Source organism: Mirounga angustirostris, unplaced genomic scaffold, assembly GCF_029215605.1.
Source record: "Mirounga angustirostris isolate CCGP_5_RB_7025 unplaced genomic scaffold, mMirAng1.0.hap1 SCAF_2, whole genome shotgun sequence".
Classification (NCBI taxonomy): Eukaryota; Metazoa; Chordata; class Mammalia; order Carnivora; family Phocidae; genus Mirounga; species Mirounga angustirostris.
This window is the reverse complement of record NW_026991710.1, coordinates 69,094,454-69,122,349: the sequence shown is the minus strand read 5'-3', so window position 1 is coordinate 69,122,349 and position 27,896 is coordinate 69,094,454. Positions and strand designations below refer to the sequence as shown.

Sequence of the window (27,896 nt, the reverse complement as noted above, 5' to 3'; positions counted from 1 at the left end):
CAAAGGCAATCCTTATTCTGATACCAAATGTAGTACCACACTAGGGAGTTAGTGAATTATAGTCAATTCTATTTAATGAGTATCCAGGCCATTTCTTTTGCTGTTCTTGAAAGCTACATTTGTTAGTAAGGCCTTGAGGCCAGTTTGCCTATTAGCTTAGGTTTTATGATACTATGTACAGCTCATTTAAAACAATTCTCCATACATAAAATTGTACATCTGTCATTTGATATGTGTAAAATGTGCTAAAATAGTGATGTAGACAAATTATTGTTAAAGAAAACCATTTTGCAGTTGTCCCTGTGTAAGCCCATGATCTTTTGTAATTTGTACACTTTGCTTATAGCTGAAGTACATATTTAAAAACCATTGTGATTTTATACTTTCATGTTTCATATATATATACACAATGAATTTTATATATTTAATATAATTTATTATTATTTAAACTCTTTCTTCCTTATACTAGAGAGCCAATCTGTAAACTGTTCTAATTTTTTGCCACTTTAGGAGTACTATTACATGTTGTTTGTGTGTGTGTGTTTGTTTCCTCTTCAAGATAAATAGTAACATCTGCTCTAGGCCTCCAACAGACAGTGAAAAAAAATGTTTTTGAAAAATATGGAGTGCTTCACAAATTTGCATGTCATCCTTGCTCAGGGGCCATGCTAATCTTCTCTGTTGTTCTAATTTTAGTATATGTGCTGCCAAAGCGAGCATGACAGTGAAAATTTTTAACGTTTGGTAAGCTATTTGTTAAAATGAAATATAAATGGGTGATAATGACAATGTGGCTAAGAATAGAAAAAGAATAAAAGTACATACTCAAGATAGGTTAGTGTTTAGTGTGCTACAGTTCTAGCAATGCTCTTATATTTATTAACTTGGAACATGGTAATCTTGTTATTTAGTACCTCATCCTTGTGTATTTTGCTTTTGCAAAAAGAACTTAGCATTTTAAAAAGTTACCTTCCGCTTAGACATATAGTCACATAATCATTAGTTTTTATCTCAATGCTTAGGCACTTTAAAGAGCATCTTAGTAATCTTAGTATTAAGTTTGTTATATGATTACCTTAAAACAATTTTATTAGTTTTTCACTGCTAAGAGCTAGTATGGAATCCTAGAACCCTGGCTTTTGACCTTAACATTAATATGTGAGAAATCATAAAAATTAAAACAAACAAACAAACCTCAGTTTACTTTCCAGGATAGGCCACAAATGATGTATCTACAAACCAGCTTTTATGGGCACCTGGGTGGCTCAGTTGGTTAAGCAACTGCCTTCGGCTCAGGTCATGATCCTGGAGTCCCGGGATCGAGTCCCGCATCGGGCTCCCTGCTCAGCGAGGAGCCTGCTTCTCCCTCTGACCCTCCCCCCTCTCATGTACTCTCTCTCATTCTCGCTCTCTCAAATAAATAAATAAATCTTTAAAAAACAAAACAAAACAAAAACCCAGCTTTTCCCTTTTTATTTTATTTTTTGTTTGTTTTCAGGTGAGTGCGGGGAAGTGGGAGAAACCATTTGGCAGCAGCAAGCAGGATATGAAATTAGAAATTAAATATTTCCATAGATCCTTTCAGGTTTCTGGGCAGCTCAAAGGGCTCTTACTCACAGAGAGCATGCATTGGTGGTGTGCCGGAGCTGGTATGTACCTGCTTGCAGGAACCAGTTGTTAAATTCTAAGGAGTTTTGTCACCCAGTTATTAAACATAGCCATTATTCAAAATCTAAATGTATAAAGTCGCAATTAAATACTATTAAAGAAAAAGGTAATAAAAACTCAAAACTCATCATTTCCTAATTTTTAAGTTATGCTTGAGTATTGTTAATTATTTAATTTATGCTTTTGAAGTTATTTATATCTGTATCTTTGAAATATTCACAACGATGTGCCAATGCCCACCACTTCCAATTCTGTGCATAGAGACTTCATGTTGGTGGCTTGATAAGCTTATGAGTAACATTATGAGTATGTATTCTCTCTTAAAGAAAATAAAATTAAATATGGTGGGAGACCATGTGATTTAAAATCACTATTCTCCGATCATTACTGACTTTCTGTCAGTCAGACACACTACTCTCCTATTCCTCAGGGTATTTGAGTTTGCTGCTGTATTCCCTCTGCTTTCCCCTCCACTGTACACTTGGATATCTTTTTTCCCATCAGAGTTTAGAAAACCCTTGTCTGATTATCCTATTTAAGATAGCCCACCCTGTCCTGCCTATTCCCTCACCTGATACATTTGCCATTCCTTCACATGGTCTTTCTTTTCCTTAGAGCCCTTACTACTCATTGAAAGTATATGGTTTATTTGTTTATATGTTTACTGTCTTTCTTCCTTACTATGATATAAACTCCCCAAGGGGAGGAATCTTCTATTATCTTTTTATTTCTGGTTTTTCAATGCCTAAAAGAGGGCTAGGCACACAGTAGATGGCCAGTATATTTCTGTTTAAAAAATGATTTAATATTTGAATAGACAATATCGATGAAAGTCATCTAATTTAAAATAGAGGTTTAGAGATAGTTAAAGTAATATTTGAATATGAGATAAAATGAAATTAGACTACTACCACTTGACAAAAAAGAGGCTCCAATTACTGAGATAAGCTCTTACAAAGAAGACACTTTTTGGGGTGCCTGGGTGGCTCAGTTGTTAAGCGTCTGCCTTCGGCTCAGGTCATGATCCCAGGGTCCTGGGATCGAGCCCCACGTCGGGCTCCCTGCTCGGGAGTCTGCTTCTCCCTCTTCCTCTGCCTGCCACTCTTTCTCTCTTTCTCTCTTTCTCTCTGTGTCAGATAAATAAATAAAATCTTAAAAAAGAAGAAGCTGACATGGGGTTTGATCTCACAACCCTGAGACATGACCTGAGCTGAAATCAAGAGTCAGATGCTTAACCAACTGAGCCAGCCAGGTGCCCCTCACTGTTACATACTTATTGAAGAGCTATACATATATAGCTTATAGGCTTGCTTGACTTTGAAGTCAAATATACTAGATATATTTAATCACCCCCAGATCAAATAGGAATAAAGTGTTAAAAAAACCCACTTTTTTTTTTGAGGGGGGTGCCATTTATATACATAAAAAGATACTGAATTTTTGCTAAATTTCCTGAGGGATGGAATTTGGGAGTAGATTATGTCAAAATTCTAGTTAGAGATGGGATTTGTACATTACATTAATTATTCTGTGCTTTTCTGTGGAAATAATCCCTCTCAAGCAACATAATTTACAAGAATAAGGGAGAGGGTTTTATTTTAAGCAACAGCGGCATATTCAGATTTTTTTGTGGCAGTCCTCCAGCCACAGAAGCTAGCTGTCAAGAACTACTTTCTTTCTCAGAAGGCTTCTGTAAAGTGGAAGCTGAGGCTGCAGTTCTATTCCAAGCCAAACTTTGTACAATATGAGCAAATGAAATGCAAAAGAATATTTTCAGGGACTGATGAGGGTAGCTATTTTTAATATTTAAGAGCCTAGTCAAATTTATTGCTGCTTTTTAAAAAGTGTGATCAGGATGGATAGATTATCTGTAATCCATAAAATACCGAAATGTATGGTTCATAAACTGAGGAGTAAAGGGTAACAAGGATATTGCTTAAAGGGAGTAATGTGGAGGTTGGCATATATTTGGGGGAAAACACATTTATTTGTTATTTCATTCATTTTTTCCACAGATAGTTTTTAAGCATTAATTATGTGTTAGGCATTGTTTTAGGTGCTGGGAATACATGAGAGAAATACTTTCCATCTTTAAACAGTCTAATAGGGGAATAAAAACAAGGAAACAGGTTATTGCAACACAGTGTGGTAAGTGGTAGGATGAGAATGTTCAAGGCTTTTTAAGAGCACATGAAAGAGACAACTAACTCAGATTTATGACGTTTGAGAAGTTGATCATATGATCTTGATTCACCTTGTGGGTTAAGAAGTCTCTGACTTGTATGCAAAGAATGAATTGAAGACAATGATGTGCTAACAAAAGTTTAAAAACTGGCTCTTCAGAGGAACAAACCCCTCAGTTTTGTGCCATTTGCCCATTTCTGTGGTGTAAATATTTCCACTATGCTGACTTTAAAGCTACCAAGCCAGTAGACATGGTATGTTTGAAGTTATAAGAGAAAGAGAATAAATGACAGAAGAAGGCTCCTGGAAAATGAGCTAAAGATAGGTTCAAGATGAAAGGAGGATGAATGGGTCCTCAACTAATCAAAGGGAATAAAAATAAGGGTGTGGATCCAGGTATATTTTTTGTGGTTTATAGTTAGTGTTAGAGTTATGATTTACAGAAATAATTTGAAAATTTTCTATCTACTGTTTTGATGGGGACTGCTAAATTGTCCTCTGGTATTAATTTTCTTTTATTCTTATTAGTAATAGAGCCTCCCTTGCAATGGCCTTCCTTGCAGGTAATGTGGTTATGTGACTATATTTGGGCTAATGGGATATGACTGGGATGATGTGTATATTTTTTTTTAGGAAAGGTACAGTAAGTGGCTTACTCTGGATTACGCTTTCTCCTTCCACCTGACTGGGAAATGACTAAAATGGCATCCAGTCTTGGATAGTTTTCATCATGTGAGGGCATGAGCCAACCTGTCTGTTTGGGATCTTGGCTGTCCTCCTGAGCAAAGCCCAGACTGCTTTCCTATCTGCCTTTGTATGTTATGTCAGAAGAAAATAAGCATTTATCTTATTTAAGTACTGGGTTTTAGAGTCTCTTTGTTACAGTAGTTTAGACTGTATCCTGACTACTACAGAGAGATTCTGTATTTTCTGTGAATGAGGAGACAAAATTATTTTCTAAGAATTTAGAGTTGGTTGGAAAGGGCATACAGTTTGAAAGGAGTGAAATTAGTTTAATAGCTAGGGGATGAGGGGGTAGGATAATAGAGATAGGTACTAGGAAAATATAGAAACATTGCTTGGTAATCCTGAGGAATAGAAGACCACTGATCATGGAAAAAGGAAACGATATAAATATGAATTAACTAAATAAACTCAACAAAATAAAGGAAAGCCCTAACAAACAGTTTTAATGTAGGCCATACAATTTCTATCAGAAATGTTCGCATTTCTCAGGCTTATAGTTAAAAACCATTTAATGACAGTAAAGATCAAAAGTATATTTTCAATGTTACATAATTATTTTTTTATTTTATATTTTGAGAGAGAGTGAGAGCGAAAACTCAAGAAAGCAAGCAGGGTTGGGAGGGGCAGAGGGTGAGGGAGAGAGGGAATCTTAAGCATGCTCCATGCCCAGTGCAGAGGCTGACATGGGTTTCGATCTCACAACCCTGAGACATGACCTGAGCTGAAATCAAGAGTCAGATGCTTAACCAACTGAAACAGCCAGGTGCCCCTCACTGTTACATACTTATTGAAGAGCTATACATATATAGCTTATAGGCTTGCTTGACTTTGAAGTCAAATATACTAGATATATTTAATCACCCCCAGATCAAATAGGAATAAAGTGTTAAGATCATTGAAATTAAGTAAGACTAAAAAAATGCTTTATCCTTATCATGGGAAGCTTCCTGGAGGAAATGGCTTTTTAATTAAAACACAAAATTCATGTATCTTTACACCTTAAAACAAGAGCCCATATTATTGATTTTACCCTTCTACTATCATACATCTTTCCAAGAGGTAGTAAAATCATATTTGACTTTAGGATCTTTTAGGCCTAGATGGATATAGCACTATAGTAGTCTTTCATAGAATGGTGAAACTTTTTGTGGTATTTAATGTTCTTTGGGTCTTTAAACATTTGATAAGCTGTGACTTTAAGTGTGATGTTCCCAGTATGGACCATGTGGAATTAAATACTTGGAAGCACTCATTAGAAGTATACTACATAATTTCCTTGTCATAGATTTCACTATTATTTTACCTGAAAGATGATGTATATTATTTTAAGTTGTGACCTTTATATTCTTCTTTATATTCTAGCAATAGAACACCTATGTTTTGCACAAAATTAGGTAGAATCTTATTCCCTAAGTAATTATGGGAGTAAGGGTTTTTACATTTCTGCTTATTTATCAGGCAGTTTAATTAGAAGTGATTCTTTAAGAATCCACCATGATCAGAATAAATCATATTTATCCTGTGAAAAAAACTGTTGCATGTTCACCCAGTGACCACACAAAATTATTATCATAGATTTAATTTTCTTTGTTTTAATCAAGATCCTTTGTTTTCATAAAGTGGGGACAGTTTATAATGCCAGTGAAAGCCATTTTGAAGATGGATAAGGTGTATTTGTCCATGTAAAGCCTTAAAGAAGCTTGGTGTTCACTGGAAAAATGTTTTAATTTGGGAGACAAAGTCCTAAGCCAAATTCCTTATTATCCACAATTTAATTGAGAAAATTGCTTAACCTCAGTCTTTCTGTCAAGTTTGATTGAGAGATAACTACTAGCTGGAGGTGCACTGGCATGCTGGGTACCTTAAAATATCTTGAGACTTCCTTAAGAGAGGTGATATGTATGTAACAGGGACAGAAAATATTAATGTGTGAGGAGAAATACTTTTCTCTGTTCTCCTGCCTAACCAATTTACTCTGCAGATTGGCATAATCTTTAGAGGCTGAACAGTAGAAGCACAAATGGGTACTTGCGTGAAGATATTGTCTTGAGAGAAAAAGAGAATAGCAAAGGATAAAAAGGAAGAGGGAAAGGAAAGGGAAAGTCTCATCAAGAGACAGATGGAAGGAAATTTAGGGAAGAGAGTTGAAAGTGGGAGTGGGGAAAATTGGAAATCAATAGGAATGAGGAAAGTATATGATTTTAAAGAAATGGGTTATAAATTAGATTTTCTTTAATATTCTTCAAGAGGTACACCTAGGAGTTAGAATTACTTTTTTAAAAAGAATTAAAAAATGATTTCTTTAAAAACGCAAATGCTTTGAGAATAACATATCAAAATGAGTAAATGGGAACATTAGTAAGTTGGCATCCAGTACCGTGAAGGGGTTTTCAATTGGAACTTTTTTTAATGTCCAGTTAGCCAACATATAGTACATCATTAGTTTTTGAGAATTACTTTTAAATTACCTTTGGTTGCTGCATGTTGTTACTTTGAATACAACACTTTGCACCAAGTATTTGAGTTTTATGTAAAAACCACAAAAATGATAAATTAGCTCTGTATTTTGAAATACTTTAGTGCTTTATGAAAATCAAATATGATGAAGACAAAAACTTTCAAACAATATTAATATCTGATTGCTAAGAGTGTCAGACTTGGTGAATCTGTAAGAAGTCAAATTCTCTGGACATCGTAAACAAACTACAAAATTGTATTGGTTTCTCCTAAAATATTTTATCAACCTTGTGACCACGAACGAGTTAATATCTATACTGTAAAAGTACAAATGAAACATATTTACTATTTTCCCTTGCTTGATTTTATTGACAGGACTTCAGAAAAATATGAAATGTGAACTGTTATTTTGAGAATTTTTTGGATTTTGTGAATAGGTGCAGGTTACATCTTGGCTTTATTAACTGCTCAGGCCCTGGGCAAGATAAAATTCTGCATCACATAGCTTTTATTTTCCTTTTATTACAGTGGAACTTGTGGTTTCCCTAAAGCAAGAATGCTGGCTTGTACCCTATATTAAATAGAAATTGTAGATTTAAAAACATTTCAATAGGAAAACCCAAAAGACTTCCCCCCAAAACTGCTAGAACTCATACAGAAATTCAGTAAAGTGGCAGGATATAAAATCAATGCACAGAAGTCAGTGACATTCCTATACACCAACAGCAAGACAGAAGACAGAGAAATTAAGGAGTCAATCCCTTTTACAATTGCACCCAAAACCATAAGATACCTAGGAATAAATCTAACCAAAGAGGCAAAGAATCTGTACTCAGAAAACTATAAAATACTCATGAAAGAAATTGAGGAAGACACAAAGAAATGGAAAAACATTCCATGCTCATGGATTGGAAGAACAAATATCATGAAGATGTCAATGCTGCCTATGCAATCTACACATTCAATGCAATCCCTATCAAAATACCACCCACTTTTTTCAAAGAAATGGAACAAATAATCCTAAAATTTGTATGGAACCAGAAAAGACCCCAAATAGCCAGAGGAATGTTGAAAAAGAAAAGCAAAGCCGGCGGCATCACAATTCCAGACTTCAAGCTCTATTACAAAGCTGTCATCATCAAGACAGTATGGTACTGGCACAAAAACAGACACATAGATCAATGGAACAGAATAGAGCACCCAGAAATGGACCCTCAACTCTATGGTCAACTAATCTTCGACAAAGCAGGAAAGAATGTCCAGTGGAAAAAAGACAGTCTCTTCAACAAATGGTGTTGGGAGAATGGGACAGCCACATGCAGAAGAATGAAACTGGACCATTTCCTTACACCACACACAAAAGTAGACTCAAAATGGTTGAAAGACCTAAATGTGAGGCAGGAGTCCATCAAAATCCTAAAGGAGAACACAGGCAGCAACCTCTTCGACCTCAGCCGCAGCAACTTCTTCCTAGAAACATCACCAAAGGCAAGGGAAGCAAGGGCAAAAATGAACTATTGGGACTTCATCAAGATAAAAAGCTTTTGCACAGCAAAAGAAACAGTCAACAAAACCAAGAGACAACCGACAGAATGGGAGAAGATATTTGCAAATGACATGTCAGATAAAGGGCTATTATCCAAAATCTATAAAGAACTTATCAAACTCACCACCCAAAGAACAAATGATCCAATCAAGAAATGGGCAGAAGACATGAACAGACGTTTTTCCAAAGAAGACATTCAAATGGCCAACAGACACATGAAAAAGTGCTCAACATCGCTCGGCATCAGGGAAATCCAAATCAAAACCTCAATGAGATATCACCTCACACCAATCAGAATGGCTAAAGTTAACAAGTCAGGAAACGACAGATGTTGGCGGGGATGCAGAGAAAGGGGAACCTTCCTACACTGTTGGTGGGAATGCAAGCTGGTGCAGCCACTCTGGAAAACAGTATGGAAGTTCCTCAAAAAGTTGAAAATAGAGCTACCCTATGACCCAGCAATTGCACTACTGGGTATTTACCCCAAAGATACAAATGTAGTGATCCGAAGGGGTATGTGCACCCCAATGTTTATAGCAGCAATGTCCACAATAGCCAAACTATGGAAAGAGCCCAGATATCCATCAACAGATGAATGGATAAAGAAGATTTGGTATATATATACAATGGAATATTATGCAGCCATCAAAAGGAATGAAATCTTGCCATTTCCAACGACATGGATGGAACTGGAGGGTATTATGCTGAGTGAAATAAGTCAATCAGAGAAAGACATGTATCATATAATCTCACTGATATGAGGAATTTTTAATCTCAGGAAACAAACTGAGGGTTGCTGGAGTGGTTGGGGGTGGGAGGCATGGGGTGGCTGGGTGATAGACATTGGGGAGGGTATGTGCTATGGTGAGCACTGTGAATTGTGTGAGACTGTTGAATCACAGACCTGTACCTCTGAACCAAATAATACATTATATGTTAAAAAAAGAAGATAGTAGGAAGGGAAAAATGAAGAGGGGGAAATTGGAGGGAGAGACAAACCATGAGAGACTGTGAACTCAGAAACAAACTGAAGGTTCTAGAGGGGAGGGGGTGGGGGGATGGGTTAGCCTGGTGATGGGTATTAAAGAGGGTACTATTGAATGGAGCACTGGGTGTTATACGCAAACAATGAATCATGGAACACTACATCAAAAACTAATGATGTAATGTATGGTGATTAACATAACATAATAAAAATGTAAAAAAATAAAAAGGAACGAAGGGAGGTCAGGAGCTCGATGGTTTAATGGTAACATATAGTATGTTAATACTCTTAGTTTTTTTTAAATTTAAATTCATTTAGCCAATGTATAGTATATCATTAGTTTTTACTCTGCTTAGTTTTGTACTGTGAAAGTAATAAATGATTTTAAACCAATTAATTATAAGGAAGCACACATAAAAAGAATTTCAATAGAATAATGAAGATTCCATACTTAGATATGTTAAAGTGTTAGTTTTCTCTTAGTTATTTTATTTTATAGAAATTTTTAAAGCCCTGAAAAATAACATTGTGGTATATTTATTTAAAAGAGGGCTGCCATAGACCCACTATTCAGGAGGGGAACTGCACATTTTGTGGATCGCTGCTAAAGTGAATTTCTAGGTAGAAGATCAAATCATTTGCCAATATTAGTACATTTCACAAGAGAAGCAGGTGATGCAATTTGCTCAATATGCATGTTTGGCCCCAGGATGTGTGAGACCTCCTAAACTTGAGCCATCCAGCAAATATCCTCAGAAAAGGTGGAATTGAGACAGAAGCAAATGGTAGAAGTGGTTTGCCATCCTCAGACCTATGAACCATTTTAGACCACTTCTGTTTGGACTATTCTTGTATAGACATGAGCTACACTGAAACAACATCAACAATAATGAAAAGTGGCAAAGTAAAAGGAATCATTTTCAAGTGCTGGTTAGGTATATTGTGTTCTTATGTTTCTCACCCAAAATCTTTAACTTAAAATTTAATAATTAATATAAATGTGTGGAAAAAATAAATTTCAAGCTCTATTTCATACTATACAGAAATTAATTTAGGGTGGATTAGAGACTTAAACATATAAGCTAAAGCCATAAAACTTCTGGAAAAAATAAAAAATATATTTTACACTTTAGAGTATGTAAAACTTCTTAGGAACCAGAAACCGTTAATTGTAAAATAAAAAAATATGATAGGGCACCTGGGTGGCTCAATCAGTTAAGTGTCTGCCTTCGGTTCATGTCATGATCCCAGAGTCCTGAGATCGAGCCCCACGTCAGGCACCCTGCTCGGCAGGGAGTCTGTTTCTCCCTCTCCCTCCACTCCTCCCCCTGCTCCTTCTCTCTCTCTCTCACTCACACTCTCTCTTTCAAATAAATAAATAAAATCTTTAAAAAATATGATAAACATAAGAAGGTAAATTCCTCTTGTTCTAAAACAGGGCTAGGAAGAAGGAAAGATAAGCCATATATTGGAATAAATATTTGAATATAGACTCTAACAAAGAACTTGTTCTCAGAAACATACAACATACAATATAGTGATTCAGCTTCTCTATATGTTATGTGATGCTAAGCTCACCAAAAGTGTCATCTGTCACCATACAACACTACTACAATACCATTAACTATATTCCCTCTGCTGTACCTTTTATTCTCGTGACTTTTTCATTCCATAACTGCAAGCCTGGATCTCCTATGCCCCTTCACCCATTTTGACCATCCCTTCACCCCCTTCTCTCTGTCAAGCATCAGTTTGTTCTCTATATTTATAGGTCTGATTCTGCTTTTTATTTGTTTACTCATTTGTCTTGTTTTTTAGATTTCATTCCATATTAGTAATACTGTATGGCATTTATCTTTCTCAGTCTGACTTCACTTAGCATAGTACCCTCTAGTTCCATCTATATTATTGCAAATGGCAAGATCTCATCCTTTTTTATGGCTGCATAATATTCCTCTGTGTGTGAGTGTGTGTGTGTGTTTCCATATCCTAGCTATTTTATTTTATTTATTTATTTTAAAGATTTTATTTATTCATTTGAGAGAGAGAGACAGAGAGAGCATGAGCAGGGGAGAGAGGCAGAGGCAGAGGGAGAAGCAGACTCCCTGCTGAGCTGGGAGCCTGATGTGGGGCTCGATCCCAGGACCTTGGGATCAGGACCTGAGCTAAAGGCAGATGCTTAACCATCTGTGCCACCCAGGCACCCTATATCCTGGTTATTTGAAATAATTCTGCAATAAGCATAGGGATGCATATCTCTTTTCAAATTGGTATTTTTGTTTTCTTTGGGTAAATATCCAATAGTGGAATTATTTGATCATATGGCATTTCTACATTTTTAATTGTTTCAGGAACCACCATATGTTTTCCACAAGGGCTGCACCAATTTACATTCCCACCAACCATGTGTGAGGGTTCCTTTTTCTCCACATATTTGCCAACACTTGTTATTTCTTGTCTTTTTTATTCTAGCCATCCTGACAGATGTAAGGTGATATCTCATTGTGGTTTTGATTTGCATTTCTCTGATGATTATTGATGTTGAACATTTTTTCATGTGTCTGTTGGCCATCTATATGTCTTCTTTGGAGAAATGTCTTTTCAGGTCTACTGCCCATTTATTAATGGGATTGTTTGTTTGGTTCATTGGTTTTTTGATGTTTAGTTGTGTGAGTTCTTTATATATTTTGAATATTAACCCCTTTATTAGTTGTATCATTTGTAATATTAACCCCTTTATTGGTTATATATTTGCAAATATCTTCACCCATTCAGTAGGTGGGCTTTTTGTTTTGTTGATTTCCTCTGTTGTGTAAAAGCTTTTTATTTTGCCCCAATAGTTTATTTTTGATTTTATTTCCCTTGCCTTAGGTGACCAATCTAGAAAATATGTTGCTATGGCCAGTGTCAGAGAAATTATTGCCTATATTCTTTTCTAGGATGTTTAGGATTTCAGGTCTCACATTTAGGTCCTCAGTGCACTTTGAATTTATTTTTGTGTATGGTGTTAGAAAGCGGTACAGTTTCATTCTTTTGCATGTAGCTGTTCAGTTTTCCCAACATCATTTGTTGAAGAGACTCTTTCTCCCCATTGTATATTCTTGCCTCCTTTGTCAAAGATTAATTGACTATATATGTGTGGGTTTATTTCTGGGCTCTATTCTGTTCTTTTGATCTGTGTGTCTACTTTTGTGCCAGTGCCATACAGTTTTGATTACTACAGCTTTGTGCTATATCTTGAAATCTAGAATTGTGATACCTCTGGCTTTGTTCTTTTTTCTCAAGATTGCTTTGGCTATTTGGGATCTTCTGTGGTTCCATACAACTTTTAGTATTATCTTATAGTTCTGTGAAAAATATTGTTGGTATTTCGGTTGGGATTGCTTTGAATCTATAGATTGCTTTGGTTCCCAAAATATATATATATTTCTTTTTTGCCTTTTGTTTTTCATTTCAAATTTTTTTTTAAATCTAACTAACCCGTTAGTTAACACACAGTGCAATATTGGTTTCAGGAGTAGAATTCAGTGATTCATCACTTACATACAACACCCAATGCTCATCATAACAAGTGCCCTCCTAATACCTATTACCTATCTAGCCCATACCCTACCCACCTCCCTCCATCAACCCTCAGTTTTTTCTCTATCTTTAAGAGTCTCTTATGGTTTGTTTCCCTCTCTCTTTTTTTTTTGATTTTTATTTTTTAAAGATTTTATTTATTTTTTTGTCAGAGAGAGAGAGCACAAGCAGGGGGAGTGGCAGGCAGAGCAGGTAGAGGGAGAAGAAGGCTCTCTGCCAAGCAAGGAGCCCGATGTGGGACTCGATCCCAGGACCCTGAGATCATGACCTGAGCCGAAGGCAGACGCTTAACCAACTGAGCCACCCAGGCGTACCTCCCTCTCTCTTTTTTTCTTCCCCCCCTTCCCATATGTTCATCTGTTTTGTTTCTTAAATTCCACATATGAGTGAAACCATAGGTATTTGTCTTTCTCTGACTTATTTCACTTAGCATAATACACTTCAGCTGCATGCATGACATTGCAAATGGCAAGATTTTATTCTTTTTGATGGCTGAGTAATATTCCATTGCATATATATACCACATATCCTTTATCCATCCCAGAATATATATTTTTTAAAATTTCTATGAATCAATAATAAAATGACAAATGAGCCAGTTGAAGAAATTGGGCAAAATATTTAAACAAACACTTCACAAAAGAAGACATAGGATGCGCCAAAAAGCACCTGAAAGGCATCAACGTTATTAGTCATCAGAGAAATACAAATTAAAACCACAATGAAATACCATATTTTACCCACTAGGATGTCCCCTATACCAAATGGTGATATGTGGAGCAACTAGACCTTTCACCTATTGCCAAAGAAGACAAAATGGTACAACTACTTCAGAAAGCAGTTTGGCAGTTTCTTTTTCTTTTCTTCTTCTTTTTTTTTTTAAGATTTATTTATTTATTTGAGAGAGAGAGATTGTGTGCACGAGTGAGTGGAGGAGGGGCAGAGGGAGAGGGAGAGAATCCCAAGCAGACTCCCCGTTGAGCATGGAGCCCCACGTGGGGCTCAATCTCATGACCCTGAGATCATGACCTGAGCCAAAACCAAGAGTAGGATGCTTAACTGACTGAGCCACCCAGGTACCCCAGTTTTGTAGTTTCTTAAAAAGTTAACATATGCCTACCTATGACCCTGTAATTCCACTCCTAGATCTTTATTTACCCAAGAGAAATGAAAGCATATTTCCACAAAAAGACTTGTACTTGAATGTTCATAGCAATTTTATTCATAATTGCCCCAACCTGGAAACACCTCCCAAATTTCAACAACAGGTGAATAAATAAATCAATTGCAGTATATTCATTCAGAGAAATAATACTCATAATAGAAAAGAATATTGATGCATGGTACAACATACATGAACTTAAAAACATCATTCTGAGAAAAATCAACCAGGCACAGACGATTAGATGCAGCATGATTGCATTTTATAAAGTGCAAGAACAGGCAAAACTAATCTATGGCAATAGAATTCAACACTGGTTGCTTATGGGATGTGAGGATGGTCTAGAAGTGACACAAGGACTTTCTGTGGTGATAGACATATTTGATGTTTTTATGGGGTTAGTGGCTGCAGGGTGTATATATGTATCAGAAATCATCAAATTATACATTTAAGATTTGTGCATCTCACTATCTATTGATTTTATCTCAATTAAAATTTTAATTCTTAATTATTATAGTGTATCTTAAATGGTACAGGTGGTGGTTCAAAGGAGTTAAATATAAATGACATCTTTATCTTAATGACAAAGGTAAACAAAAGGCATTTGGTTTATCTTCTACTGTTTTATCAGTAGGATTCAAAGAATATAAGCTTTGGGATTTCCTAGGACCTGGCTTTCCCCTCTAAATTTCATGTGTTTTACAACTATCTGGATTCCAGAAATTTTAAATTAGTTTTCATATGCTTCTGCACACAAAATTCTAGTTACACTGCACTATGACAATAATTGCCTTCCTAAATTTTTGATAGTAATTATAAAGTTTATAATGGTAATCTGCACATTTCACAATTAGTATTCACTGATTTTTGTTCATCTCTCACTTTTCTTCAGCCTTTTCTGTTTGAGGCAAAGAGTAAGTAAAAATTATCTCCTAAGATTTTACTAAAATGTTGAGTGCCTGAAATCAAATTAATCTCTTCATTTCATGTGTCAGAATGCTGAGCAAATTTTGAACAGTAAGATCCCAAATTTCTAGTTGGAATTAGAAATGTTAGAATTTTGCATTCAATTTCCATGCCTAAATGGATGCACAATAAATTGATTCATGTAATACTTTTAAAATACTTTTTATTTTTTCAATTAAAGTGTTTTAAGTTAATATCTACATTTTTTCTTATTTGAAATTGTAAACCCTCTCTTATATATTGATGTTATATCTACAAAATACTCCTCATAGTCTTTGAATTATAATACGCAGTTATTCAGAAAATAGTCTCAGGATAACATATTTTACTTTAAAAAATAAATGACTAAGATTTTTAAAATTTAGGCCACCTCACCATAGAAATGTGTTTTAATCAGAATTTTCTTATTAAATATTTTCACTACTATTATACAGGAACCTTGAATATTATATGACCTTAAGAACTGATGATGAATATTGAATTTTGTGTATTAGGATGAGGCTTAATTACTTTTTTATAATTTGTATTTTGGTTATCTAGGAATTTATTGTTGATCTGACTGTGGCTGGGTTTGGCTGACTGTGGGAGCAAGGCATACAGTATTTGAAGTGGAAGTGCTCTCCAAATGGGAGTAGAGAAAGGGAAGAAAAATGAATATTGAATTAATAAATGAAGTGGGCTGCACTGAGGTGAGAGAGTAGATACAGAGATATGAGGCCTTGAGTGCTAAGACAAAATGTACAGACTCAGTATGCTCACAGGCACTCAAGCATTTTCTGAATTGAATTACTAAACCTAGGAATTTAGAGGAAGAACTTAAGGAGTGTAGCGAGGTAGTCATGGTGATAAAAAGGGAAGATTTTAGAAGATACAGTTTGAATTAACTGTAAGAAGAGATTTAAAGCAGTGAGGCCAGCAAAGAGAAATTTGAGTTTGTTAAAATGACAAGAACCAAATACATTAAGGTGTTCAGGCATACGTCATAATGACAGGGCAATGTACTCACGAAATAGCCTAATAGCTCACTCTTGTAGACTGGTGGGTTCTAATGATATATGTAGTTTATGTTTAGGAAGCCTGGAGAGGAATACAGAGAATATGGCACTACATTGCAATAATTTGTTTACTTTTTATCTCATAGTATAGGAATTACTTTTACCTTTGTATAGCCTTCATACATATTTTTTCAAATATTTTATTTATTTATTTTAGAGAGTGAGTGCACATGAGTGGAGTGAGGAGCAGAGAGAGAGGGACAAGTAGACTCTGCACTGAGTGCCGAGCCCGATGCGGGGCTTGATCGCACAGCCCTGAGATCGTGACCTGAGCCGAAACCAAGAGTCGGACGCTTAACCAACTGAGCCACCCAGGTGCCCCCAGCCTTTATATTTTGAACAGAGAAAGGTGCATTCTAGCCATTTAATAAATGTTGGTAGACATTATGAAGTAAGTAATGAAATCATTACTGTATATATTATACCATGTACCATGAACTATTCTAGACACTGGGCACATTATGGAGAATAGCATAGAAATAGTCATAAAGATTTTACATTCTCCTGGGGGTGAGAGAGTGGAGGAGACAATTATATATAGTTCATTCATTCATTTATTCATTCACAGATGGGTAATTCCTAGAAAGCATTTAAAAATGGGGTAATATATAGTAAAGGGGAGGGATAGATCAGTGACTAGTGAGAACGGTCAGAGAAGGCCTCTGGGAGGATATGATGCTTTAATTAAGACCTGCATTGTGATATGGAGGCAGCCATATGAAGACCTGGGGAAAGAGTATTTCAAGGAAGAAGGAACTTCAGAAGCAAATAAGCAATGGTGATGAGCTTTGCTTGTTCAAGAGAAAGAAAGAAGGACAGCCAGACCGGATTATAGTAAGCAGTGGAGGATGGAGAGACATGAGGCCAGAGAGGCAACCAGAGGCCATTAATGTAGAGCCTGTGGGTTGTGGTAAGGATTTTATATTTCATTCCAGTTGTAATGGGAGCCAGGGAGATGGGGGAGTGGTGCGTTCTGATTTATGTTTTAGAAGGATCACTTTGGCTGCTGTGTGATGTCAAGACTGCAGGTGGAGAGCAACTATGAAGCTATTGCAATTGTTCATGTGAAAGATTCTGAAGGTTTAGAATAGAGCTGGCAGTAAAGCAAAAGTGGCCTGATTTGGATCTATTTGGTAGTGGAGTGGGCATGACCTCTAAAGAATTGTATGTGGAGTATGAAGGGAAGATGCAGGACTGAGGAGGACACATGGGCTTTCCATTTGGGCAATTGGGAAGATAGCGCAGCTATTCAGAGAGATGGAAAAAAATTGGTGAAGGGAGTAATGTGTGTGTGTGTGTGTGTGTGTGTGTGTGTGAATAGTTTTATTTTGACCATGTTGTTTCAATGAATGAATTTCGATAAATTTTTCCTGAGCATATCTTATGTTCCAGTCACTGTTCTACATGCTGGGAAAACAGAAAAAAAGAAAATAGAAACTCATCTTCAAAAGGCTGACATTATAATTGAGAGAGACAAACAACAAATAAGTAAATATATACTCTAGTTTGTTAGATGTTGATAATATCTGTGGATAAATATAAAAACATAAGTGGGGGGGAAAGTGCTGAAGGTGGAAGTAGCCTTGCTATTTTTAAAGTATGGTCATGGAGGGCCATTTTAATAAGGTGACATTTGACAAGAAGTTTGAAGAAAGTGAGGGTACTAGACATGTGGATATCTAGGAAAAGGAGTTTCAGGTAGAGGGAACAACAAGTTTCTTTGCTTGCTCCTTCACCTGCCATGAAGCAGCTATATGTTGGTCTTATTAGAGGATCAGCAAGGAGATCAGTGTGGAGTGAACTGGGGATGGAGGAATGATAGCAGATGATTCCAGGAGAAGCAGGGCACCAAATGATATAGGATTGTGAACCATTGTAAGGAATTTGCTTTTTACTCTGGGTTAGAAGCCAATGGTGGATTTTGAACAGAAGGATTGATTTTTTCTTTTCTTTCTTTCTTTCTTTCTTTCTTTCTTTCTTTCTTTCTTTCTTTCTTTCTTTCTTTCTTTCTTTCTTTTTCTTTCTTTCTTTCTTTCTTTCTTTCTTTCTTTCTTTCTTTCTTTCTTTCTTTCTTTCTTTCTTTTAGAGGGAGGAGAGAGAGAGAGGGAGGAGAGAGAGAGAGAGAGAGGGAGGAGAGAGAGCGAGGGAGCACAGGCAGGGGCAGGAGGGGCAGAGGGAAAGGGAGAGAGAGAATCTTAAGCAGGCTCCATTCCTAGTGCAGAGTCCGACATGGGTCTTGATCTCATGATCCTGAGATCATGACCTGAGCCGAAATCAAGAGTTGGATGCTTAACCGACTGAGCCACCCAGGAGCCCTGAGGAATTCATCTTTTTAAACAACATCTCTTCAGTTGTTGTGTTATATGTAGTCCCTGGTGAGGCAAGGACTAAGGGGAAGAGACGAGTTAGGAGGCTATTTTGATCATTTAGCCTTGAAATATTGGTGTTTTAGATCAGGATGGTAGTAGTGAGGAGGATAGTAGGTGATTGAATTCTGGATATATAATGAAAGCAGAGCAGATAGGATTTGCTGACAGATTGGATTTGGGGTGTTAAAAGAGGAGAATCAATGATGGCTGCAAGATTTTGGAAGGATGGAATTGATATTTATGGAAATGGAGGAATACCTCAGGATGGATAGGTTTTAGGAGAAAAACAAGTATTCATTTCTGGGCATTTTAATTTTGAGACATCTATTAGATATAGGAGTGGTGATATGGAGTGTATACACACACACACATGCGTGCGTGTGTGCACGGGGCTTCAGTGGAGAAATCCTAACTGTAGATATAAATTTGGGAGTGGTTAGCATTAGATGATATTCAAAGAGACAAAATGTGATAACTTAGGGAAGGAAAGGAGGAGAGAAAAGATCTGGGGACTGAAGTCTGGACACTTCAACCTTTGGAGATCAGGAGGTGTTGAGACTGAGGAGAGACCAGGTAGACAGAGAACTCGGAGACTAAGAGAAGAAATTCTTTCAAAAAGGAGAGAATGGTTAACTGTGTCATATGAGACCAGGAGATCTAGAATGTTTGGGATCTGAAATTTTATCATTGGATTTGGCAACATGGAAGTCATTAAAATTTGACAAGATCTGTTTCAGTGGGTGGTAAGGGCAAAAGGCTAACTAGAATGGATTCAAGAGAGAAGGAGAAAAAGGAATTTGAAAACAACAAATGTAGACTTTAAAGGAGTGTGTTGTGAAAGGATACAGAGAAATGGGATATAGCTTGAATGGGATATGGGTTCAACAGAAGCTGGTTTTTTTTTTTTTGATTTATTTATTTATTTTTGAGAGAGAGAGAGAGAGAGAGAGAGGGAGAGCGAGCAGGAGGGGCAGAGGGAGAGGGAGAGAGAATCTGAAGCAGACTCCACACTCAGTGCAGAGCCCAACACAAAGTGTATACACGACCCTGAGATCATGGCCTGAGCCGAAACCAAGAGTCGGACACTCAACTGACTGAGCCAACCAGGCACCCCTCAACAGAAGCTTTTATTCTCTCTCTCTTTTTAAGATGAGTGATGTATACACATCTGTATGCTGGTGACAATGATTTAGCAGAATGTGAGAACTTGCTATAGGAAAGACTTTGAGAAAATGAGAGCTATTAGAGCAAGTGCTAGAGCATAAGAGAAAGAGTTGGTTGGCAAAGATCTGAGCAGCAACAGTACTTGCAGTACAGTGGACCAAAAGGCAAAGAGAATAAGAATTGATGATAGAAAGATGAAGAAGAAAACATTTTGAATTATGATGTAAGGTTATCAGGTTATAGTGGAGCAGAAGGGGTTTTTGAAGATTTCAGGACAGCAAGAAGGAGGAATGGAACAGACATTTGTGATCATGGGATTTGAATTTCTGAGGGAAGAACCATGGATTATTTGTAGCAATGCTGAGAAATGTGGACTCAAATTTGAAGTGAGAGTAATCATTATGGTTAGGATTTTCTCCAGGTTCTGGCAAGAATAATTGGGTAGTTGTTTTTAACAAGGGCCAGGGTTTCTCTATGCAGATATAATGAAGGAAGAGCTTACCCCATTTTAGTAAATAGCAACTCCATTCTTCCATAACCTTGGAGCCATGGTTGATTCTTCTCTCTTGTTTTTGCACCTCAAATCCAATATATCAGAGAGCAATTACAGTGCTAGACCATGGATGAGATGCTGAATAAAAAGGAAGCAGGATTGTTTGGAGTCGGGAGTTGGAAATGAAAAGTGGTAGGGGGAGTGGATTGGAGATCCCTAGTGAGGATGGTAAAGTACTGGTATGGATTGCTAGATGAGTGATTTGGATGCAAAGCAGGTATTTTGAAATTGAGATTTGAAGGTGCTGCAATTATCAATGATGGTTAAAATTTGCAAGTAGAACCATGTGAAATTGGAAAAAAAAGTCATCAGAGCTAAGGTGGTTAAGGAACGGAGAGGCCAGCGTATTTGTTGGATATTGAAGGATCAATGATAAGACAGTAGAAGAAAGAAAAGACAAGTTAGGTGTTAAGGTCATTAACAAATAAAAGAGAGTCACTAGGAGGTGGATTCATGGCATCAAAATGGAATGAGTGGTAAACTCTACTGAAACAAGCTTCACATGATTTAGGATTTGAAAGATAAACTCTTTGGAGAAGGCATTGGAGAGGAACAAACCAGCTCTACTTGAAATCTCTGAGATATGTGGAATGTGAAACAAACAATAGTTACCACTTGAGAGCATTGTAAAGGCAAATCAGATGTTGGTCATAACAAGAAAGTAAAAAGTAATTTGAGGACACAGGTGGGGGAGTTTGCTGATGAAAGACTGTAAATTCCAGAGGGCAAGATGGAAGAGTACAGGAGAGTGGGAACAAATTAGGGCATGTCCAGAGCAATATGGAGGTCACTATCCCTGGAAGAACAGGTAATTTGGCAGGCTAGGACTTCTGATGATGATGGAGGGGAAAGGCAGGGTGAAGATGGGATAAGACTAGTCCTATAAGCCTCCAAGCAAGAAGGATCTGAAGACCGTCAAGTGGCTGACTCTTCCTTGAGGGAAAGAGGTAGCTTATGAGAATTAAGATGTTGGGATGGCTTGAGATATTAGGAAGAAGGACAATGATATGATGGGAATAATTACATTTATGTGGCTTTTGATTCAGAGGCCTGCTTAGAATTTTTCTTTTGTCTACTTATCTAGAAATTAAAGGAGGGCAATTTTATTTTTGCAGAAGCAAATTAAAGCATTTGGGGGAAATCTATGCTAAAACAATAACTACTATAAGCTTTTTCATTCAGGACATTTATTTTGTAGCTATTAATCCATTTCCAAATGATTGTATACATTTACATTTGAATTACATACCTGTTAATTTGTTTCATCTACTCACTCAGCATAGAAGCTTGAGCTGGAGACCAAAGTGATCCAAATAGCTTGGCTCCTCAAATAAACCTGAACTTATATATAAAAGAAAATACAGGACATGAATATATACCCATACCATCAAAGATAGATTTGATCAGGGTTGAAATGAAAAAGCTTATCATTTTGGGAGAACACATACTATCTTTTACATTGTTGTGTTTTTAATATTTTGCACTGTCTAGTCCTGATGTTACAGATGCAGATTTAGTAATCAATTCAAAACTCAAGAAGATTAAGTGAATTTCAGAGTTGCAAACAAAATGAAGCTTCTCAAAATCCTGGTTCATTTAAGATTTACCAAGGTATTATTAATGCACATTCATCATCCAGGGATCAAATACATAATCTTTTTCTGTTATTATTTTTTTACAAGATTTGAGTGGATATTTACATTATATATGCTAGTTGCTACTCCAATTGGCTTGGGATAGTAGAGAAAGTAGGAAATGTCTATTTGATTTAGAAGATGCCCCGTAACCTCTGTTTCCAAATGTCTCTGACATCATCAGCCTGTGAGTACAAATAGGACCAAATTATAACAGTCAAATGTTTGTCATTATTGCTAGTTACTGTTCTAACCATTTGCATGTATGAATCCTTGAAACCTCACAGCAATACTGTGAAGTGGAGATTATTATTACCTCCATTTTATAGATGAGAAAACTGTAGCACTGATCATTAAATGACTTGCCCAAGGTCATAAAGCTATTAAGTGGTACGTCAACATTTGAAACCAGGGAATGACTCCAGAACCCAAAATCTTATTAATGTGTTATATTATTTCATCCCATGGGAGCGCCCAGCTCCTTACCTGCTGAAACTGGGACTCATCTTCCATTTACCAGATATTCTCCTCTTTCCCTTGGTGTTTCTTATACCTAGCAAGCATTTCAGGGAAGTTCCAAAAAGTTCCTCACATGTTCTCTTGAACTAATCTGCCAACCCAGATTACAGAATTTCTGCCAATTGCTCTTTTCTTGGTTTCACTGTTCCCTATCCATATCTCTATTTATGAAGCAGCCTTGTTGTCAGATGTGAAAATGTTGAGGTCTGTGTTACAGATGCTATCCCTTGCTGCTTGGAAAACTATCAGCCCTCAAGGTCAGGCCAGGTGTGAAGGTCAGATGCAGAAGTGGATAATGAACCCTGCCTCAGCTTTGATTGTCACCTCAACACTGTAACAGAACTGCCTGTGGACAGCATTCCACCCAAAAAAACCACTATTGAAAATAGTTTCTGCAGTTTCTGTCTCTAATGTATCTGTCAGTTTGTGCTCCACATATCCTAAGGGGTTGAATGAGAATGGAAGCATTCTCTTGTTCTTTACATCTATTCTTCTTCAGTGCCCATGTGCCAAAAACAAAACGAAATGAAATGAAAAACCTAAATGGGTTCCTCTCTGTCACCAAAGCCAATGCATTTCAAGTTATGTCAGTGGATACTCACAGGGGCCACCTATGCGTTCCATACCCTGGACAAGCTGCCTTTGGGTTTAATAAGGACTTTGAATTCACATACTTCATAACAATTTTTTTTTAGGCTGTTGGGTGAAGGAATGTTTCTGAACAGGTTCAGAATCTCTATATAAATTTCAGGGCCATCAAAAAACAAGAAAGGACACATATTTTAGCAGAAAGAGGCATATTGAGGAATTTCATTAGAATCTTGGAGAGCTAGTTGCAGGGCCAGCCTTAGGCACAAATATGAATTAGATGATGTTTGTCTTCAGTGTTGTCAGCTTCTTCCTTTTCAACCTTTCAGTTCTTTCCTTGCTGTAACTCTTTATCAGAATCAGGAAAAATAAAAAGCAAATGTAACTATCAATTTAAGTTTAATAACTTTTTACATTTTAAACCTATTTCAAATGATAGATGAGAGACTTCTGTATTCCCAAAGGAGTTTCAGACATCACTGACTGGGGTTGGAAAGACGGGCAGAGGGTTTAAAAAGTCCTGTGTGACAGTCTCAAAAATCACAGCTCACAACCTACCAGCTATTCTGACTTCAAGGCTGTTCAGTTAGTAGGTCTATTTAAAGATTTTTCTAATGCATTCTGAGAAAGGAAACAGAAGTATCTCTTCTTGTTCTTGTGTGGTGTGAAACTCATTTGCCTAGGAAAGTTTTTTACTTTGTCAATGTTTGCACTTTAAAAGACCATATTCTTAATTTGGACTGGTAACTGTGCCAGATATCTTGGCAACTTAACAAAAAGATAGCTTTAATGTTAAAGGAAAATCATACACCATGAAGGCTGTCATAATATGTTGCACTGATAGGGGAAAGATGGAATTAATGTGACATTTTCTTGTTAACTTCAAATTTCAAAATTAAAAAACATTTTTAATGTTTTTACAAGCAAGAAATAAAAGTCTTGAACACATAACTTTTTTGCTCTTTATATCTGCAGTAACTAGAAACAATATTATATTTACTTTTATCTTTTGGCAACAATCATAATTGTGACTATTTGATATTGTGAGTTGATATGAGAAAATTAAGCAGTGGAAGATTTTTATAGCTATGTAGAATTTTTAAATTTCTTGATATAGCTGAATGGACCTTTGGAAATGATCCTATAGTTGGAATATGCTTCATAATGGCTCTTGAGTATTAACTATGTTATCAATAATAAAATAATATACATTTTCCAGCACATATTATATGCCAAACTTCAACATATGTCATCTTTAGTGTTTATTAAAACCTTGTGGAATAGGTCTTGTTCTTAGTAATTTGCAGAAGAAATGGAAGCTAAGATAGTTTTGTTGACTTGCTCAGGCATCAGCGAAATACTAGAATTGAAACTCAAATGCTCATCTGTTCAGACCTAAAGCCTTTGCTCTTTCAACTATATCCTGCTACATCTCCAAAACAAAAATTAATCCCAGACTATTTGTAATATCAGTATATAATTGGTAGTGTTTATAAGGGCTTGGGTTTGGACAGGGGGAAATATAGCAAGGTCATGGGGGATAGGGTAAGTAAACATCAAAAGTTAGAGGTAATTCTACCTAGATTAGACTAAGTTGGAGAATTAGGAGCACTGAAGGTAGGTCATGGTTGGTAGCCAAACCAAGTAGACACATTAGGAGAGGAAATTATATTACAAGAGATTCGAAAATTTGCAGAAGCAAAGGTCTTTCGGTCAGAATTCTGTACAATTGGTAATTTGAGGAGCATTTAATAAAGGGATTAATTTAAACATTGGACAGGGTATAGAGAAATAACAAGGGCTAGTGTGATCTCTATCTCTAAGTAACAACAGGAAGCTATTACCACCCATAAGTCTACAGGGGTTAGGGGACAGTAGTTCCTAAAATTTGGAGATGACATCATGTGGGAGGGCCATAATACAGTAACTATAACCTTTACAGCCACCCCATTCAGCCCACAAGGAGGGCGTTCAAGGAACAAATATCCCAACCTCCTGCTCCACCCTCTCTCCAATCTTCTATGGTACCTTCTGTGGCTCAACAGAAAGCTGGAAGACAAGACTGTCTGTTGATGATTTCCATGTTGGTCAGCCTCTTGAACACGGAGAAGGTTGGAGAAAGTTGGAGAGGAGATCTGGAGATGCAAATGAAAGTTACCGAGCACAAGATGTCAGGCAGAGGATCGGTAACTTGATTCAAAATCAAGGAGAGGGCAGAGCTGGGACAACCAGAAAGCTGAGTTGGGATCAAATGAGACTTGAGAACTGAGGCTCCAGCTTCTTTCACTCACTATACTGGGTGAGAACCATTCATTCACTCACCATTTATCCATCCATTCACCCATCCATCCATCCATCCATCCATCCATCCATCCATCCATCCATCCATCCATCCAACAAAACATTCTTTAGTTCTATATGCCAGACATATATTTCTACAGAATATGGTTTTTGTACTAGGTGCAGTACACGGTATAAGCTCAGTCATGAAGCATATTAAAAAGGGCAGCCAGAAACATCTTCCTGGTGTGTTTATTATTTATTTATGTACTGTTCTGATATCTACTATCACTCTAAACTCTGAAGGCAGAGCCAGGGAGTCTTTTTTTAGATTCTGTTAAATAATCAGACTCACAAGATTACCATAACTCACACGTGGCATCAAAGTTGCTTAGAAGGACATGGGGCAGGAACCCCAGTTGTCCAGGGCTGCATCAGGGATTGCTAGTCCATGTGACTAGCCCTCACATCAGTCCATGCTGCTGTCTGTATGGTAGTCCAAGAGCTATACTTTTTGGTTCCCCAGGGGACATCTCAGGTTTGAAAGAATAATTCTCAGATGGAGCAATTATGAAAGATCCCCTGGCTTAAAAGCTTCATATACCACAGGAGGCCAGTATCTCTTAAAGCAGTCCAGAGGCAGGGCTTCTGTAGAAGGTATGCCCAGTTATAAGAGTCTAAAACTATGGTATCCCCATGAAGTATTTATCATTCATTTATAGTTTTTACCATTCCAGATTCAATTAACCAAGCAGAAATTATTTTTACCATAAGCAATGCTACCTAGTAATGTAGCTGACATACCTCCTTTATCAAGTTGCCGAGGGAACTGATCTGGAAAATGAGTTGAATGTCAAATTCTGAGAGAGAAAGTGGAAAGATTTTCTTAACCCTGTGCCTTCACATATTGTGCTCCAAAATAGTATTTGTTGGATCAAATAGAACCAGAGAAACGCATGAATATGGCATGGGGCAGTTAAAGTTCCTTACTGAGCTAGAGTTTGACACCTCAAAAGACAAATTCAGCTCTTGTTACAAAAAAGAAAGCCCACATTCCATTTTGTAGCAGCAAATGATTTTAAATAGCCAGTGAGCCAACAGGATATTCTAAAGAGATGGTCCATCATAAGGTGATGAATTGTTATTGAAACTATTATTATATGAAGAACAATGAACTAGATCTAGTTCTGTATTCAGGTAGCTCTTGGAATTAGCTGATATCTTAATATTTAGTTTGCAGTGCACAAAAACATTAAAAAATGGTATATTTTTCTGTGTCATGAGAAATGTGTTAGCATGGCCATTCATATATATATTACTTGAGACAAACAATCTGGGTTTGAAACATGACTGCTAACTACAAACTGTGATCTTGAGTAAATTAATAAATTACTTTACTTCTGCATTCTTTAGTTCCTTCATCTAGAAACTGAGGAACATGATGGTGCCTGTTTTATAGGGTTATTGTGATGATTGCAAAATGCAAAACTATTAGAAGAGTGAATGGCAGTTAGTAAGTGTTCAATATGTGCTTACAACTATTAACTTTCTTGAAGCCAAACAATTAATACATAGCAGAAGTAAAAATTGAATCCAGGTTGTCATTTTCCAACTTCATTGTTCTTTCCAGCATTCCAAACTATATGTGCATATATACTTAAAATTTCTTTAGAATAGTGCATGTTTTTTGCCCATGGCACACTCTGGCATCTGGAGATAGTACTGCTTAGCTATAATTGTATGGTTTATCTCTGAATTGTGATCATTTGGTTAAATTTATTAGATAATGACTGCTGGTTGTTAGTTTTCATTTATAGATGCAAATGACTTGGAGGGTAATGGTTTTTAATTTTGTATTTATATATTTATAAGAAAAATTCAGTGTAACAAATCATTAATTACCTAATGATTATTCAAAATTATAGAAAAAATGTCACTGAGTGCTGAGAGCAAAGGCTTTCTTGATATATCCATAAATATCTCACTTTTACACTATTAGAACTATAAATCTTGTGATGTGTTTTAAATGCTTCCTGGTTACATAAAATAAAGATTCATTTTTCACATCCACAGTAACATTCACCTCCATCAGGAAGTTTTAGGTAAAATAGTGTACTTAACTTAGAAAAGGTACTTTATGGAAGGCATATAAATATAGATCTAGGTTATAACCATGTGAGTGAATAGCTATAGTTGGTTGGAGGACAAGAAGACCATTGGAAGAGAGTTTGGATTCTCTGTGGGACCTACAAGTGTAGATGTTTAGGAAGAAGTTAGATATATTGGTCTGGAATTAAGCAGAAAGACTTTCACTGGAAATATAGATATTTAGTAGCTAATATGAAGGAGATAGTGCAAAACTTGACAGTGGCTGAGACCTCTCAGGGAGAATATGAAAAAGCATGAAAACTTGGGGGGAGACTAAAAGTTACGGAAG

The 27,896-nt window shown here is 36.6% G+C and overlaps 1 protein-coding gene and 1 non-coding gene across 2 annotated transcripts in view; one reads left to right on the top strand and one right to left on the bottom strand.

The window, feature by feature from the left end:
- MAPK10 (mitogen-activated protein kinase 10) overlaps window positions 1-27,896 on the top strand; it is a 327,652-nt gene that overhangs the window by 74,247 nt on the left and 225,509 nt on the right. The gene's annotated exons all lie outside the window — the stretch shown is intronic.
- LOC123849084 (U6 spliceosomal RNA) lies at window positions 616-720 on the bottom strand. The gene has a single exon (XR_006791927.1). It is a non-coding gene; the product is annotated as a U6 spliceosomal RNA (small nuclear RNA).